Here is a 16121-nt window from a genome sequence, read left to right as displayed (position 1 = left end):
TGGAGGACCCAAGGGGACAATTGGCCAGTTTCTCCCAGAGGCGATCATGGGACACCAGATCGAAGGCTTTTTTGAAGTCAAGATATATGACATCAATCTCTTCTCCCTTGTCCAGGTGATAGGTCACCTGGTCGTAGAAGGAAATGAGATTGGTCAAGCAAGACCTACCCGCAACAAACCCGTGCTGGCTATCCCTTAAGATGTTGGCGTCGGCCAGTCCATTAAGGATGGCCTCTTTAATAAACTTTTCTAAGATCTTCCCCGGGATAGAAGTCAGGCTGATGGGCCTATAGTTAGCCGGATCCACTTTCCTCCCTTTCTTGAAGATAGGCACCACATTGGCCTTCTTCCAGTCTTCGGGCACTACACCAGAGCGCCAAGAGTTTTCAAAGATCCGTGCTAGAGGCTGGGCTATGATGCTCGCCAGCTCCTTGAGTACCCTGGGGTGAAGATTGTCAGGGCCAGCTGACTTGAAGGTATCCAGCTTCTCAAGATGTTCCTTCACAAAGTCAGCATTAAGGGAGGGCAGGGGATCACCCTCACCCGGACTTCCCGGCCCTGTAGCGGGCATGGGCGTCCCATGGGACTGATGAAAGACTGATGCAAAGTACCTATTTAATAGGTTGGCTTTTTCCTGGGCGTCAGTTGTCAGTTGCCCCATCTGATTCAGCAGGGGTCCAATGTTGCCCCTGCTTTTCCTCCGGCTCCCCACATATCTGAAAAAGGACTTCTTATTGTCCTTGATGCTCAAAGCTAGCTGGAGTTCAGTTGCAGCCTTGGCTTTCCTGGTCTGCTCCCTACAGGACCGGACCAGTGCAGAATAATCCTCCTTGGAGGTGACTCCCATCCTCCACCCTTTGTAGGCCTTTCTTTTTAGCCTCAGGAGATCTGCTAGGTCCCTGGAGAGCCAGGGGGGCTGCTGTGCCCTCTTGCTGCCTTTCCTCCGAGATGGAATAGACTTAGTTTGTGCATTGAGGATCGCTCCCTTGAGGAGCAACCACTCCTCTTGAACTCCCCTCTCCCTGTGGTCACGGTCCCTTAGGGCCTCACTGACAAGCCTCCTGAGCTTGTCAAAGTCGGCTTTCCTGAAGTCAAGGACTTGCGCGTTGCTGACCGAAACCAAAAAAGGTTTTTAGGCCAAAACCTTTTAAGTTCAGAGCATGTTGAGGTAAAGGCTTGCTCATTTTTAGCAAGACCTTGTGTAAAAGTTCATTTTCCAGGCTCAGAGGTCAAGACACTTACCTCATCTGTCCTAGTCCTGGGTGCTGACCCTCTACCTGGAAGAGATCAAACCAAAGCAGGAATATACTGCTACTTCAGGAAGGGAAATAGCAGAACAAGAGTGAATCTCAAAATGATGAACAACGCCAAGTAGTGTTTCTAAGGGGGAGAATAAGCATCAAGTTTCAAAAGCCCTAGAACTCCATCTCTGAAGTGAACAAGGACTTTTGTAACGAGTCCGCACACCCCCCATTTCTGTTCAAGTCCCATGAAACATGCTGGAAATGAAGCAGGCTGTTTGCAGCATCAGGTTTAAATGCCGACACAGCACATACAAACTAGGAGACGACTTCCAGAAGAAAGGAGTAGATAGAATGCAAGCAAATATGAAGTACTATCAGCACCTGAGTTTATTAACCCCAATTCTACTGCGAAGTAGCTAAGCTACCAGCCCAGGTACAAGCAGCCCCCTGGGTCTATCCCAAAGGTCTCAAACTCATCTGGCCCCGTGGGCCTGATGAGTAGCACAGGACCAGTTCACACGCAAGGTGAACACAGGGCCATCCCTGCAGTCCCCCACTGCATGCTGGATCCAGCACCTACAGTGCCCAGCTGATCCAGGGCAGGCATGATATGCAGCGTGTGTCCCAGACCAGCCAGGGAGGACACCATGTGCAGCTACCGTCCCAGATCCCACACACACAAGGCCAGTCCAACATATGGATCAACTCAAGACCAGGGACACCGGGGTCCGGACAACAAGGCTTCATGGGCTGCATCTGGCCCGTGGACTCTCTCTCTAATGCCCCTGGTCTTGCCGCTACTGCAAGCCAAGCCAGCAAGAATTGGTTTAAAACTCTGGCCAGGCAGCTGTGTGGGGATGATAACTAAGCTAGGAGTAAGACCTGAGCAAGGGTTACTCTCCTGTCCCCTGCAAGCCAAGCCCAGAAGTGATGCCAAACAGCAAATGCCACCCACTCACCTGCTCGGCGCACACTAAATCCTGAAACTGAGACAATATTGTCTTAATCACCCCTGGGCTGCCTGACAGTGTCCTGAGGACACCCAAAGACAGCTCTTTTGTCTCATTGTGGATGCTGTGCAAAAGCAAGGGAGCAGGGCGTGTTTTTTCAGCAGCGCTCCCACACTGCACAGAGGTGGTATGGACAGCCTGAGAGCCCAGATCAGCTCTGCAACGACGACACATCAACAGGGAGACCACCTATTCACAGACTGCACTGGGTAGCCGTGATCATGGGCGGATCTAAGATTTTGAAAAGGGGGTTGCAGATGATGTGGTACTTCATCACATATAACACACACACATTTGTCTCCAGTTAAACAGCAGTTAGAAGCTCCAGTTAAAGACAGTAGAAAACTTTGCTAGAGATTAGCACCATGTTATTGAGTTTAAGAACAAAGCAATAAATAAATATAATTAATGGCATGTGCACTAACTGGGTAGAGTTTAAAAAAAAAAACCACAGAACAAACTAGTCAAAAAACAGTCAAAGGTGTTGCATCATTAGTCCTGTAGGCATTACAGTTAAATGTGCATCTCTTATTCAGAGTCATAAAACAAAAATCTAGCCTTCTTGAGTGCTTTGACAGTGCCTCCAATACTTCACTGCCAATCATTTCTGCACCCGAGTTAATATGACCACGCCTGAGTTAAGATGATTAATTAGAGCTAAAACCAGTGTGCAGGGCTATAAAATAGAAGAGAGGCATCTCCAGGCATGGCTAACAGACAACAAAACTGCAGAAGAAAGGATAGCTTGAAGACTGAAACATCAAGACTATTAAAAAGGACAGAAGACCATTAAGACCTGTGGAAAGGGGAGAGATTAACAGGAATCAGGGAGATGATAATGAGTCATGAATTCAACTGACTGTCAGCATTATCTGAACAGAAACGCCACCACCCCTCCCAGGCAGTCGGTTTTAAAGTTTTGGAGGAGTAGGAATCAAAGGGGGTGCGGTGCAACTGCACCAGTGCACCCTCCTCTCCCCCCACCACCCCCGATCCGCCCCGGCTGTGATTTATAACCGTTTAGAAGGAAGATATAAATACTTCTAGCAATTAATTTCAGGGCCATAAATATTATTTTTCCCCCTCACACTTCAAAGACACCAGCCACTATGAGCTCAATTTTAAAGGCATTTAGGTGCCTAAAGATGAGGGTTGGCGCCTACTAGGATTTTTTTAAAAGCACCTCAGCATCTAACACCCATTGATATAAATAGGAACAAGTGTTCAAACACTTTTTAAAACCCTGCTTCTTTTGGCACCTAAATACCTTGGAAAAAATCAGGCCTTACAGCTCAAGAAAACATTTTCACTAAGGCCTCAGTTTAACAAGGGACTTGAACATGGGAGTAATCTCCATTGCTTCAACTGGATTGCTTGTGCTAGGAAAGTCACTCACAGGCTTTAATCCCTTGCTGAACTGCATATTTAATAAAGATGTTTAAAGTCTTCTATAGATCAGGGTTAACTCCAAAACATCTTAAAGACAGACCGAGACCACACACACACAGACCTACTTATGCCACATGTAAAAAGATACTATATGGATATGGGACTCTACCAAAGCATTTTTTAATTTTTCTCACACATATAATAAATCCAAAAACACATCAGTAAAGTCTTACAGCTTCAGGTCCCATGTCAAGATACAGCACTCTGCCCTCATAAAAATCTCAGAAAGGTATTTGTTTTTATGGTTTTAAGAGACCTGTCTAAGAATTAAGTGTGATCCAGATTTTAGCTGTTCCCTCTTTAACGGAAAAAAGACGGCTGTGTCAGAGCTAGCTTCATTCACATTCATTAAACAGTAGCAACAGCAGCTCCCAGAGTTACTATCCCAGGGAACAGCTATTATTTAAAAGTTAACAAGCATTAAATTAGCTTTATCTAGATGGAGGAATGAGGAGCTTTGTTGTTCACCAGGGCACCAATACTGTTAATTTCTGTCTACTCAGTGTTAGCAGGTTCATGCTTTTCTTTTGACAGAAAATGGGCTGGACTTCATGCGCAGTGTTCCAGTAGGCTTCAGGTTAAAAATCTGGGAAAAATGACTGCAATGAAATGCAGATTGGGAAGACGACACATGGAAGAGAGTAATGAGAAAGACAATATGAACAAGATTCACCTGGACTGATGTAGAGATCACCAGGTCAAGAGAGATCACCATGTCAAAACGGAAGCAAAGATTCAGAGCTGAAGATGCAGCCTACAGGAAACACAGGACCTATTTCTCATGGACAATTTTAAATCCTAAGTTCACCATGGAGCAATACATATGATGGAGGAGTAGATTTTATCCTTTTTGGAAAAAAGGATAGGAGTGCAACAAGAAATGGGGAAACCATTAATTTGGCATACACCAATATAAAGGAAACAATGGAATGTAAAAAGCTTTGGTAAATTGTCATGAAATAATGTTCATGATTCTAAAGCTGAAGAGTAATAGTACTCTGTACAATGAAGGGTCTTTGTTTTCAGGAAGCAAACACTGGATAACTAAAGGAATTAGTGGGTTCAGGTCCATGCCTGACGTTGAGAAGTGTTGGGATATGCTGTAATTATGAACATGATATTGCTTCATGAGACATTTTTACACATATTGTGGGTGATTTCTATTGGTTTTCTAGGATTTGAAGTGTTACTGTATAGTGGAGGCACATGCTTCTGCTCATGTATTCTGTAATGAAGCGGGCTTACAGAAAAAAATTAAAATGATGCATCTGACGTTCTCACCCATGACTCCAGGAGCTCAGGCTTTAAGAAAACCACCAACTCTTTTAAAGAGTCAGAAACCCTGTACACAAAAGGCAATAGTGGATGGAAAAAGTGGTGGTGACCAAACAGTGCAGTATCACTGAATACTGCGGCTAGTAAAGCGAGCAAAACGCTGGCTTGCATCCATAGATGCTTCTAAGCAAATCCTGGGACTTCATTCTCCCCCTGTGCTCGGCCTTGGTGAGGCCACAGCTGGAGTACTGCATCCAGTTTTGGGTTCCTTTCTGAATTGTGGTTGTGGAGAAGCTTGAGAGGGTGCAGAGGAGAGCCACACACATGATCAGAGGTAAGGAAAACAGACTTTATGATGAGAGGCTGAGAGCCATGGGGCTCTTCAACCTGGAAAAGCACAGGCTCAGGGATGATCTGGTGGCCACCTATAAGTTTATCAGGGGTGCTCATCAGGACAACAAGATCGAACAGTCACAAACTCCGCCGCGACCGATTCAAGCTGGACATAAGAAAGAACTTCTTCACTGTCCAAGCCCCCAAGGTTGGGAATAGCCTGCCGCCGGAGGCGGTTCAAGCACCCACTTTGAACGCCTTCAAGACACATTTGGATGCTAATCTTGCTGGGATCCTATGATCCCTGCTGACTTCCTGCCCCTGGGGCAGGGGGCTGGACTCAGTGATCCTCCCGGGTCTCTTCCAGCCCAAATGTCTATGAAATCTATGAAAAGAAAAGATGTTGCCCTTTGAGAGACTCATCTATAGACAGGCTCTTAAAACATTGGAAGGCAACATGTTGTTATAGTGCAGGGAACCAACACTTAAAATACTGTACAAAAGTTAGGCCTTTCATTAGAGCCAGTTACATAAGAAAACACTCTGTGTTGAGGTCACTGAAAACAAAGATGAATTCCAAACAGGTAGGATTTTACTAGCTAACTTGGATCAGAGGCAACAACACATGGAGAGACATTGAAGGAGCTTGCTGAAACCTTTGGGGCAAGAGACAATAAAGTAGAAGGTGGAATAAAAAGACTGCAAATTTTAGAGAGCTGTTAAGAGAAGCAATAATAGTACAGAATTGTGTCTCTCTGAATCCAATAAGATGAGTGGGAGCGGTTTCCACGTCTTTGTTTTAGCTAATCACGGTTGATATGAGAAGTCTCTGAGCTGAATAAGCAATTAGGCAATGAGATTACTTGCCTACAGAGGTAGCCATCACTATTAATAAAAAGTGTTCATAAATAGGTCAGATAAAATACTAGTGTGATCACTGGAGAAAATGATCCCCTCTGCAGAGGCTGGGGCTGTTGACATGAGAAAAATCTCTCTCAACCTGCTGTATCAATAGCAATTCTCGAAAAATGAACAGTGAAAAGTGAGAGGAGGTCTCCTCGGTTGCAGGGGTTGGTAGTGCTTAGTCCTCAGAGAATCCTGGAAAACCTTTATGAAGCATCTTGCAAACTACACTACAGAGATGCAATACATTTACTGCAAGCTAGTAGCATTATACTAGGGACGCACTCTAGGATCTAAAGAAGGACAGGTTTCCCAAAATAGATGTTCTACTTGTCCACGGAGATAATTATGACCTTGTATAACTACTATTGCATAACTACAATATTTGGATCTTTCAAGGTGGGAAGCAGGAGCCACCAGGCACATTTTCTTGGGTGGACACAGTGTTATGTTCTGGCTGGAAATTTAGTTCTTGTGTGGTCAGAGAGAGGAATACATCTGAGATACTATAACAATAAGAAGAGTGCAACACAAGGTCAAATACAACATAAGGAAATACCTATCTTTTATCCAAAGGCTTACAACACAGCACAAAGATATCAGCTTTGATTGCCTGAGGATATTCTGTCCAGATGGTATCCACCTGTCTGATGTAGGAAATTACTTATTCCATTTTCAGATGAAAAGCAGAAGATTTGTGTACAAAATACACAAATAAAAATACAGTACAGCACCGATGGGAGATTTTCTTTCCAGCGAAAGCACACAGAGGACAATTTACGCTAGTTAGAAATTTAAGCATGCTTATTAGGTACTCTCTCTGTCAAGCTATATTTTTTAAAAGGAGAAGCCTCAGCAATTTACAGTATGGAGGGAATGGCTGTTTAACCAGGCTAATGCCGGCCACACACACAGACAGTAGAAAACTTATATACAGTACATGTGTTTGACTTTTAAGCATTCACGTACGCTATGGTCAGTTATGTGCTTAAAGTTAAGCATGTGCATGGGTTTTTCAGGACTGAGGTTTCAGAATGTAATAGAGCCTCTCTAAGCAAAAAGACCACATTTTCTCTCCCCCTCTCCTTTTTTATTTCCCACTGTGCCATGGAGAGGCACTTTCTTTTGATTTAGCTGGGAAAATGTTCTTAAGAGGCAAGATGCTATATGCCAGTTTTCAGTCTGTTGTAAATGTTTACAACCCAATAATAAAAGAAATGTTATAAAGTTAGTACTGCAAACAGAATCACAGGAATTATTAGTAGTAAATATCTGCTTTAACTGTCATGTATAAGGCAGGACTAGATTATAGCGACAATACTGCAGTGGCTTGAATTCCGTTTTGCTTGATACTTCACAAACTGGTATATTCCCAAGGACGAATAAAATACAAACAAAACCAAACTGGAAATTCATATGGAAGCAGGTGATAAAAGTTACATAAATATTTGTTTGCTTTCATACATTATATTCATTGCAGAGTGATTTGTTGGCCATTTATACAAACAAACAACTTTACTTCATTAAGATAAGTTATGTGTGCGCCAGACAGTAAAACAGTAAAAACAGTTGCATTCACAATAAACAATTAATCTGAAACACACTCATGCAGGCAAATGTTGATTAAAATTGTTGATTAGAGCTACAAGAGTATTTGCCAACACATATGCATCAAACTATTTGAAAAACAAAAAGGGGGCTTGTCTGAAATGTTCAGATTTTTTTTAAATATAGATCTCAAAAGTGAAACCAGAACTGAAACTCAACCAAAGAAAATCAGAATACTTTTTAAATGAAGGGGGAGTAGTTTACGCAGTAACCTGCATGAAAAACCCACGCAGGTATTATGGACCTGAGGAAAATCACTAGAAAAACAAGATTTAGCAACTTCAATAGGCCCTGGGAGTTTAGTTCTCAGAGTTTTATTTTATGCCCCCTAAATTGAAATTGTAGGTTTTTAATTAAAACCCACCATTTCAATTTTTCTATCACGTTATGGCAAGGGGCCCAACCCTTTTTTTTTTCCGTCCCCCAGCAGAGCCAGAGCCTGTCCACAGCCAAAGGGCGAGCTGCTAGCAGGCTGAACAGCCAACCGGCCCCGGTCCTTCCCTCCGAAGTGGTGGTGCCCCTGGGGCAGCCAGCAGCCTGGATGCTGCCCCAGCTCCAATGCAACACCTGGCTCGATCCAACTCTTCCCTGCCGCCACCGCGGAGGGAAGGACTGGGGCCCCTGGCCCACCAGCAGCTTGCCCTTTGGCCACAGAACAGGCAGGCAGGCCTTCACCAAAAAAAAAGGATTGGGCCCCTCACCATTTCTGCCTTCAGCAGGCTCCTGTGGCCATCAGGGCGCCTGGGGCCACCTGGGAATGCTCTGGCTTGCTCCTCGGGCAGCACAGGGAGGTGGCAGGAGAGCAGCTGGGTTTGCTGGCGGCTGGAGAAGGCAGTGGAAATGGTGCATGGGGCTCTGGAAGCCCGGGTGGGCTGGTAGCTGGCCGGGTGCTGCCCCAGCTTAGAGGTGCCGGATCCAACGCTTCCCTGAGCCCACCAGCGCTTCCAGAGCCCCATGCACGGTCCCTGTCGCTTTCTATGGCCGCCAGCAAATTCAGCCGCCCTCCTGCCACCTTCCTGCACTGCCCCAGCGAGGGCAGATTCTTTTTTTCTGCAGACCTTGCCCACCTCTGCCACGGCCGGGGGGCAAGCTGACAGCTGCATCATTGCAATTTGTAACATTGCAAACTAAATTACATTGGGATGTAGTTTAGTTTGCAAGGATGCAAAATTATTTAAAACCCTCAAAATTTATGCACGTATACTATGTGATGCCATTAAGCCACACCAAGTGACATTTTCATCACATGTACATGGTAATCATGTCACGTGTACAAGCACCCAGAGGCCCCAATTCAAGGCAGCAATAGATACAGGGGTACTCAGCTACCTGCACAAAGTTAAACAGGATTGTCCTGAGCAGTGATGGATTTCACCATGTGCAAAGGCACCTTCCCGAATTTAGGCCTATGAACCTAAACACTTTCAACCAGAGATGGCAAAAACTAAGAACATTTAATTACTTGGTTTCTAAACTTCTACTTAATGTTTCTAAACAACATTAAGATGTTCACAAGTGCCGTATAACAAAAATCTCTCCTGTTAGAATATTTGACAAACAGGCACTTAAGGAATAGGAATCAAAGAACAAGCTACTTCCTGAAGATTAATGACTGGCTGGGCAAATGTGGATCATCATTAACTCATGAAGCTGGGCCCTGAGCTGTGGTCACTACTGCTATTAAGGAAGAAAGGAGTTTAAATAGCGGTGTTCTGTACAAGGCATTTTTAGAGGAATTAGCATCTGGGCAAACAGCCAGTCAATAAGTTCTTCTCAAAAATGTTGTGAGCGTTATTATAGCATACAACACACTCTGAAAATTAGCAAAGCCTGCTAATTTTACTCACACAAATAGAACCGCTAATGTCAAGTGCTCACATGAGTAGGGCACTCTATGAAGAATGCACAGATTTGAAGAATGTAGAAAAAAGATGAAATCACAGAATCTTTCAAAAGCTTACTTGTCATGTCTCCATTTGCAATAAGTTTCCTTTTCAATGGCAGCACCACAGTCTTGCTGGACAGCCGATATTTTAATTTAAAAAAAAAACAAACACAAAGAGGAAGAGAATTACACTGATGAGGCAAAATGTTTGGGGCGATATCCTCTGCTATGCAAACTGGGATTCCTTTACTATCTTTAATAGAGCTATACGGATTTACAGCAGCTAAGAAAGTGACCCTCACTGGGTTGGGATTCATCCCCCTCAAACCTTCCCTCCAAACCATATGCCCTCCTTCTTCCTGCAGGTCAACACACCAGTGAGCAGTACAGATAGATGTTAATATCTGTACCCGTCTAAATACTACTCTACAAAAAAAGAGGTGGGGGGAAGAAGAGGACATCAGTCCTCCAAATTACATTTCAAACTTTCATTAGTGTCAGAGATATGGAACAAATTAACCACTCAGGATTCACCACTGGGCCTTTTTTCAGTGGCACTGAACCTTTAACTGAGAAATTAAAATGTTTAAGGTTTTGCTCAACTCCAAATTCACAGCAAATAAATGGTAACTACCCTAAGACATTTGGGTACTGACTAGAGAGTCTTAATTGTAGTGCTGTGGCAAGGAAGTTTGGCACCTGGGGCAAAGCCCACAGCATCAGTCTGCCCTCACCCTGCGCACAGATCTGGGGGGCACACATCCCCCCCCCATGCTTGCCCAGGAGTGCACACAGCAGTGGGAGCTGCCCTCCCTCCGTCCCCGTCCCCTCCCAAACAAGCTGCTCACAGATCCATCCCACGCCCCACCCCAGCTGGGCAGCACCTGCTGGCGCCCCTTCACTTCAGCTCCCATGGCGGTCGTCCTGCTCGACCCCACCCTTGCTACAGCACTGCTTAATTGCCTAACACCTAAAACATAACCCTGAGTTACATTCTGCACAACAAAATCTTGTATGTTTTTCATCTTGATTGTCCATATCAGAGTCGTATGTGTTTGTACTGTGTTCATCTCCACACATCTGTTCATGTTTAAGTGCATATTCTATCTAGCCAGTTGCCTGTGGGCTTGGGGATATATTACATAGAGGGTGGGGTATAGTCAACAACACTGAAATTCTGCAGCCAACAATATTTTCACCATATAAATGGTACAGAAGACTTTCACAGCTGCCATCAGCATTGTTACTGACATGGGCCAAAACTTTTCCCTGCTGTATTTCCACAAGTAGCAAATCTGGAATCCATGGAAATGGAGAGTTCTGGCTTCATGGCAGGCTCTCCCCCTCTCTTCAATATCACGGGCAGTCACCAGGTATTGGGCTCTGTAGGAGGGCAGACATGGGGACATCCTGCATGCGTTAATTTTGTTCCATCCACAATAATATTATGTCCATATTAACAGTTAGGGATAACCTTCTGGCCACCCTAAGGGCCAAAGCTGCTTACTATCTACAGTGAAAACCCCAAGCTCAGCCCCTACCAACAATCAAGCCCTCCCACAAAATCTCAGCTAAACTTCAAAGGTGTGAGGCCAAACCTTACCTGCCCAGTCACCTCTCCCTAAAGCATGTTTGGTACTTACCTAGATGCTGCAGGCTGCAAGCATGGGAAGTCTGTCAGTGCTATCCCCGTAATTCCCTATTCAAGACTTCCAGCCCTTCTGCACCCCATTTCCTGTAATTAGGGTAGCACAAAAGAAGAGGCAAGTAATTCACAGATTGATTCCTAGAAAGGAACAGGGAAAACAAGATGGGCCACCTTGGCGTAAGCCAGCGGTTCTCAACCTTTTGCACCTTACGTCCCACCAACCATTTTGTCAAAAACCCCTGGTCCCCTATGATAAAAACAAAACCCCACAAAATTGCACTGTTCGAGATATCTATCGATTCATCTATTTGAAGTGCAAACAACTGATTTTTTTCAAATCAGGCAATGAGTTGAAGTCCCACCTACATGACCCTCGAGTCCCACCAGTGGGACATGTCCCACTGGTTGAGAGACACTGGTGTAGGCAACAGGTAAGATATAGATAGGGCAGGACAACTACTGTGCCTTGAATTAATTGGGGCAACCTGCAGCGCTGACCATAAACATCAGTGTGGACATACCCCAACTTTCCCCTCTTCACCTACCATTCAGTGAAAACCCTCTGGACAGGAAGGATGCTTGGGATGGTTATTATGCATGGTTGGGAGCTGTGCTGCCATAAAGTGCTGCACTGCAGAGGCACTGGCCTTTCAAAGAGATACCCCAAGTTCTGTCAGGGCCCAAACACCACAGAGGAAGGTAAACTTGGCCCTTCCAAGGGGAGAGTCAAGTGAGACCTAATTCTTTATTGCCTTTTCCACCTTATACAGTGGAGGACTGGATAAAGGCAAGGGCCTGCCCACCACAGAATATCCACAGGACAAGGGCTGTATGGTCCTAAAATGTCCTCCACTGGTGCCCCAATGTACAGGGCATACCGAGGACAAGACATGTCACCAGCACACAGCGTCTTCTGCAATGATCCCTGGAGGCCTGAGGCTGCTGAGCATGTTAGAGCTGCCTCTACTCTGGCACCAAAGCTGAACTTGAAACAGCCTTGGGATGGGGCAAGCACCAAGGCAACAGAAAGCTGCCCTTGCCTCTTCCTTCTGTGCTGTTGAAGTGAAGAACCAGGATGTGGAAATGAATTCAGAGCATACCCAGGGAAAAGCCCACGTTGGGCGCCACTTGGCTGACAAAGACATTTGACACCCTAGCCTAGAACCCAATCTTTTCTTTTTAATTAATTGAGTTGCAATATTTCCTTTACACGGTTAAAAATGATAATAATAACAACAACCACCACCACCACATTCAGGACTCTAAAGGAGGCTGATAAGGAAATCTACTTAATTAGCTCTAACTTGCCAGTGATCTCTAAGGGCCCAATTCAGCCATAAAAAAAAAAGAAGTCCAATTTGCATACTTTGGATGTCCTAGTTCATCTGTTTCTGCTTTTTTTTTTTTAAGCCAGTGCTAAGTGAAACTGGTTTTGTTGTTAGTTTCTACTCCAGAAGGCTGTGAGAGGATGCATATTAAAATAACTAATCCTCAGTTCTGCATGAAAATGATATGCAATTCTGAATACTCATTTCACTGTCCTTCCTAGAGTTAGCATGGATCAGAGGGGTTTCTTTAAAAAAATAAAACAAAATAAAAAAAAAAGAAGGCAAGCCAAAACCATCCCCGCTGTAGAATGCAACAGTGATGCCATTTCAATCAGTTCTAGCCACCTCTGCGTTCTAGCAAAACCCAAAGCCCCAGAAAAGCTTTTCAAAAGAATAACTGGAAAATAAGACCCTGGGCAGAAACCTGTGAGCCAAAGGGAATATCCAAAAAGAAAGAAATGTCAAAAGTAGCAAGGCAGGAGCTGCATCCACCAGGCTGAACAAGATACAGCCAATGCAAATCTACAGCTTGAAGACTAGACTACAGATCTTCCATGCAAATGCTATCACCACCTCAACATCTGGATGCAAAAACCAGAAATCCACCAGGGGCAGGCAGAAATGTCTAAATGCCTCCAAATGCAAATGCCTAAAGAACATGATAGGTAGGAGATGGAGTGCCTTTATAACAAATGTTAATATCTGCCCAAGGAGTCAACAGCTCCTGATCTCCAGTTTTCCAACCAAAAAAAAAAGTGAAAATATCTGGAACATGCATTAAAAATGAAGCCAGAGAATCTGCTATGGCAGATAAGCCAGTAGGCAGCAAGAGGGATGTGAGAAAGGGGCCGACTGAAAGACTATCCCCATCACACAATATATTCCCAGAGGAAGAACTGACGAGGACTAAACAGCGTAGAGGACGCGGAAGAAACAGCCCAGAGTACGCCGAGATGGGGAGAAGCCCTGTTCACCTCCCAAGTGATGTTTGCCTCATTCATAAACTGGGAATAATTGAGGAACGTGGGTCATCAAGCCTAGTCCTTCGTAATGACAGGCCACCATAAAATAAGTGTTAGGCCCAAAAGGATGCACATGAATATCCACCCCAGCCCCTCACACACACTACATACCTACGCAGCAAACTCAGGGAGTTAGTACTAAACATCCTCAGTCCTCAAAAGCAAGAGCGTTGCACAGGAAGAGACCAGACAAGACAAAAAGAGCCACCGACGCCCAGCTGAAAACCTTACTAAACAGCCTACTCCAGTAATTAAGAAATTTATTTCATGAATAACTAATGACCCACAAGAAGTAAACACAGGTCTTTCCATTGGCTTTAATGGGGCCTGGATCCTGGTTCTATTTGCTCTTGGCTGAAGCTCATCTGGCTAAAGCTTAAGTTATTATTATTAATTCTTTCCCGTATTGACTACAAGCTAATTCCTCACGCTATTTGCTTGACAGTAAGTGCACGTGTGTTTGCAGGAACAGGGCCCAGATGAATAAATAAGCGTAACAAGCAGGTGAAAGTAGATGCCATGGAATATCGACATATACAGAGGCTCTCAGCATTAAGACTTCATATAAGAATAAAACCAAGCTAATTCCTTAATACTGATGCTCATACACATAACTGACATGTTCGACGGAAGCTGAACGCACTTAGGCTAGGGACAGACATTACATGTAAACCGGTTTAAGTGATCAGAAACTAGTTTAAACCTGTGACAGAACAGATGCTCAGTGCACATCAACCAGTTTGAGAACGGCTGGAACCGGTTTGAGATAAACCTGGTTGAATGTAGTCTATCAGACTTAACTGATTTGGCTCAAGCGGGTTTATGCAATATCTGTCCCGGACCTTAATGCAGTGTTGTTAAACTTATCTTCACTGTCTGATAGGGCTTCACAACTGGGAAGAGTTCTTTGAGCAACTACTGTCGGTTTCTTTCTAGCTTGTAGCTATCCAAATAAAGGACTTTTGTGAAGATTAGCTTTACTGATCCCTCAGAAAAGACTCTGGGTCTGATGCTCCCCTCTCCTGAACCATGTGGAGGTGTTTGCTCCTGTACAAGCAGCGGTATTCTTAAACCCACTTGGCCCAGACATCAAATGACAGCACAAGGCCACAGAAATTCAGACCCCTAATCTTTTGTTCTCATTAAACAGATGCTGACAGTCCAACTGGATCTGCTTTTTAAAACGGTAATAGCCACATCACGGTCCATCGCATGCTTGCAGGCAGGCAAGGGTAGAGAATCAAGTCACCCAGGCACTCTCCCGAGCCAGCATCCGCACAACAGGCAAGCAGTCTCCCAGGATCTCCCCCTCCCCTCCCACACAGCTGGGTAAGGAAGAGACAGAGTCCTGGCTCCACTGCTTCCCCCACCCCGGGCACTGCCCCAAACAGCTGCAATTATGCCTTAATTGGAATAATCTGCGCTAGGTACAGGACTGGCAACATTTCTCCCACCTTCAGGCCATAGTGAGAGTCTGGGAAGTGGGTTGTGACTGAATCAAAACTACGCTAGACACAGTGTTCTTGTAGGAACTTTTGTGCACATTGACACTAATGCAAACCCACCGCTAAAATAAGAACATGCAGAGGGCAAGCAGAGAGGAAATCACAGGAGTGCAAATAAGGAAAATGAGGACAGAGAGAAACCGTCTCATTCACTTTTACAGGTTTCAGGCATACCAGCTCTCCAGTGCTGGAAGTGAACAGCTTTCCATGTCTGAATAAAAAAGGACCACAGCAGACTCAAACTGGCGCTCTGCTTAAACTCGGCTGCCGTTTAAGCAGAGCACCGAAATCCACAGCATTAAATTAGCCCAAAGATATGAAACCTGAAAGGACGAGGAGCAGTTAAGCATACAGCGTCGCAGCTCGCTTCCAAAATGACAGCCTCTGAACAAAGTTTGCCCTGTTAACTCGGGACAGACGTGACACGTAAACCGGTTTAAGCGATCGGAAGCTAGTTTAAACCTGTAACAGAACAGATGTTCAGCGCACGTAGACCAGTTTGAAAATGGCTGAAACCGGTTTGAGATAAACCTGGTCGGATGCAGCATCAGACTCAACCGATTTATGCCGCGTGTGTCCCAGACCCCAGCGGCCGGCACCGCAGAGACGCGCGCCCTGTCCTCGTCACGCGCCCAGCGCATAAAGCGTCACCTGAAGCCCTTCGAACTAATCCTTGGGCTGGAGGAAAAGTTCCCTGGAAGCCCGGAGGCGTCCCCCAAGTGGAAGGAGGAAGGGGACAGGGTGGAGGGGAGCTGCTGAGAAGCCCCCGCTTGGGGTTGGGAGGGGAGGGGAGCCCTTACCAGCCCGTCGCAGTTGCTGATGGCCACCGAGGCGTTGGGCAGGTCCGCGATGTCCCCCACGTAGAGGCAGGCGGCGGAGAGCGGCTCCAGGCGCGGCGCGCCCGCCTCGTC

At 45.3% G+C, this 16121-nt stretch overlaps 1 protein-coding gene across 1 annotated transcript in view; it reads right to left on the bottom strand.

Moving 5' to 3' along the window:
* Window positions 1-16121, bottom strand: part of ADAMTS2 (ADAM metallopeptidase with thrombospondin type 1 motif 2) — a 236872-nt gene extending 220751 nt beyond the window's left edge. The window contains exons 1-3 of the mRNA XM_014521388.2: window positions 16011-16121; window positions 11351-11442; window positions 9784-9839 (exon numbers count right to left, since the gene is read on the bottom strand). The gene's annotated coding sequence lies outside the window, so the exon portion shown is untranslated. The remainder of the gene's footprint in view (window positions 1-9783; window positions 9840-11350; window positions 11443-16010) is intronic.

This window comes from Alligator sinensis, unplaced genomic scaffold (genome assembly GCF_000455745.1).
Source record: "Alligator sinensis unplaced genomic scaffold, ASM45574v1 scaffold741_1, whole genome shotgun sequence".
Classification (NCBI taxonomy): domain Eukaryota; kingdom Metazoa; phylum Chordata; order Crocodylia; family Alligatoridae; genus Alligator; species Alligator sinensis.
This window is presented reverse-complemented; position numbering and strand designations above follow the sequence as displayed.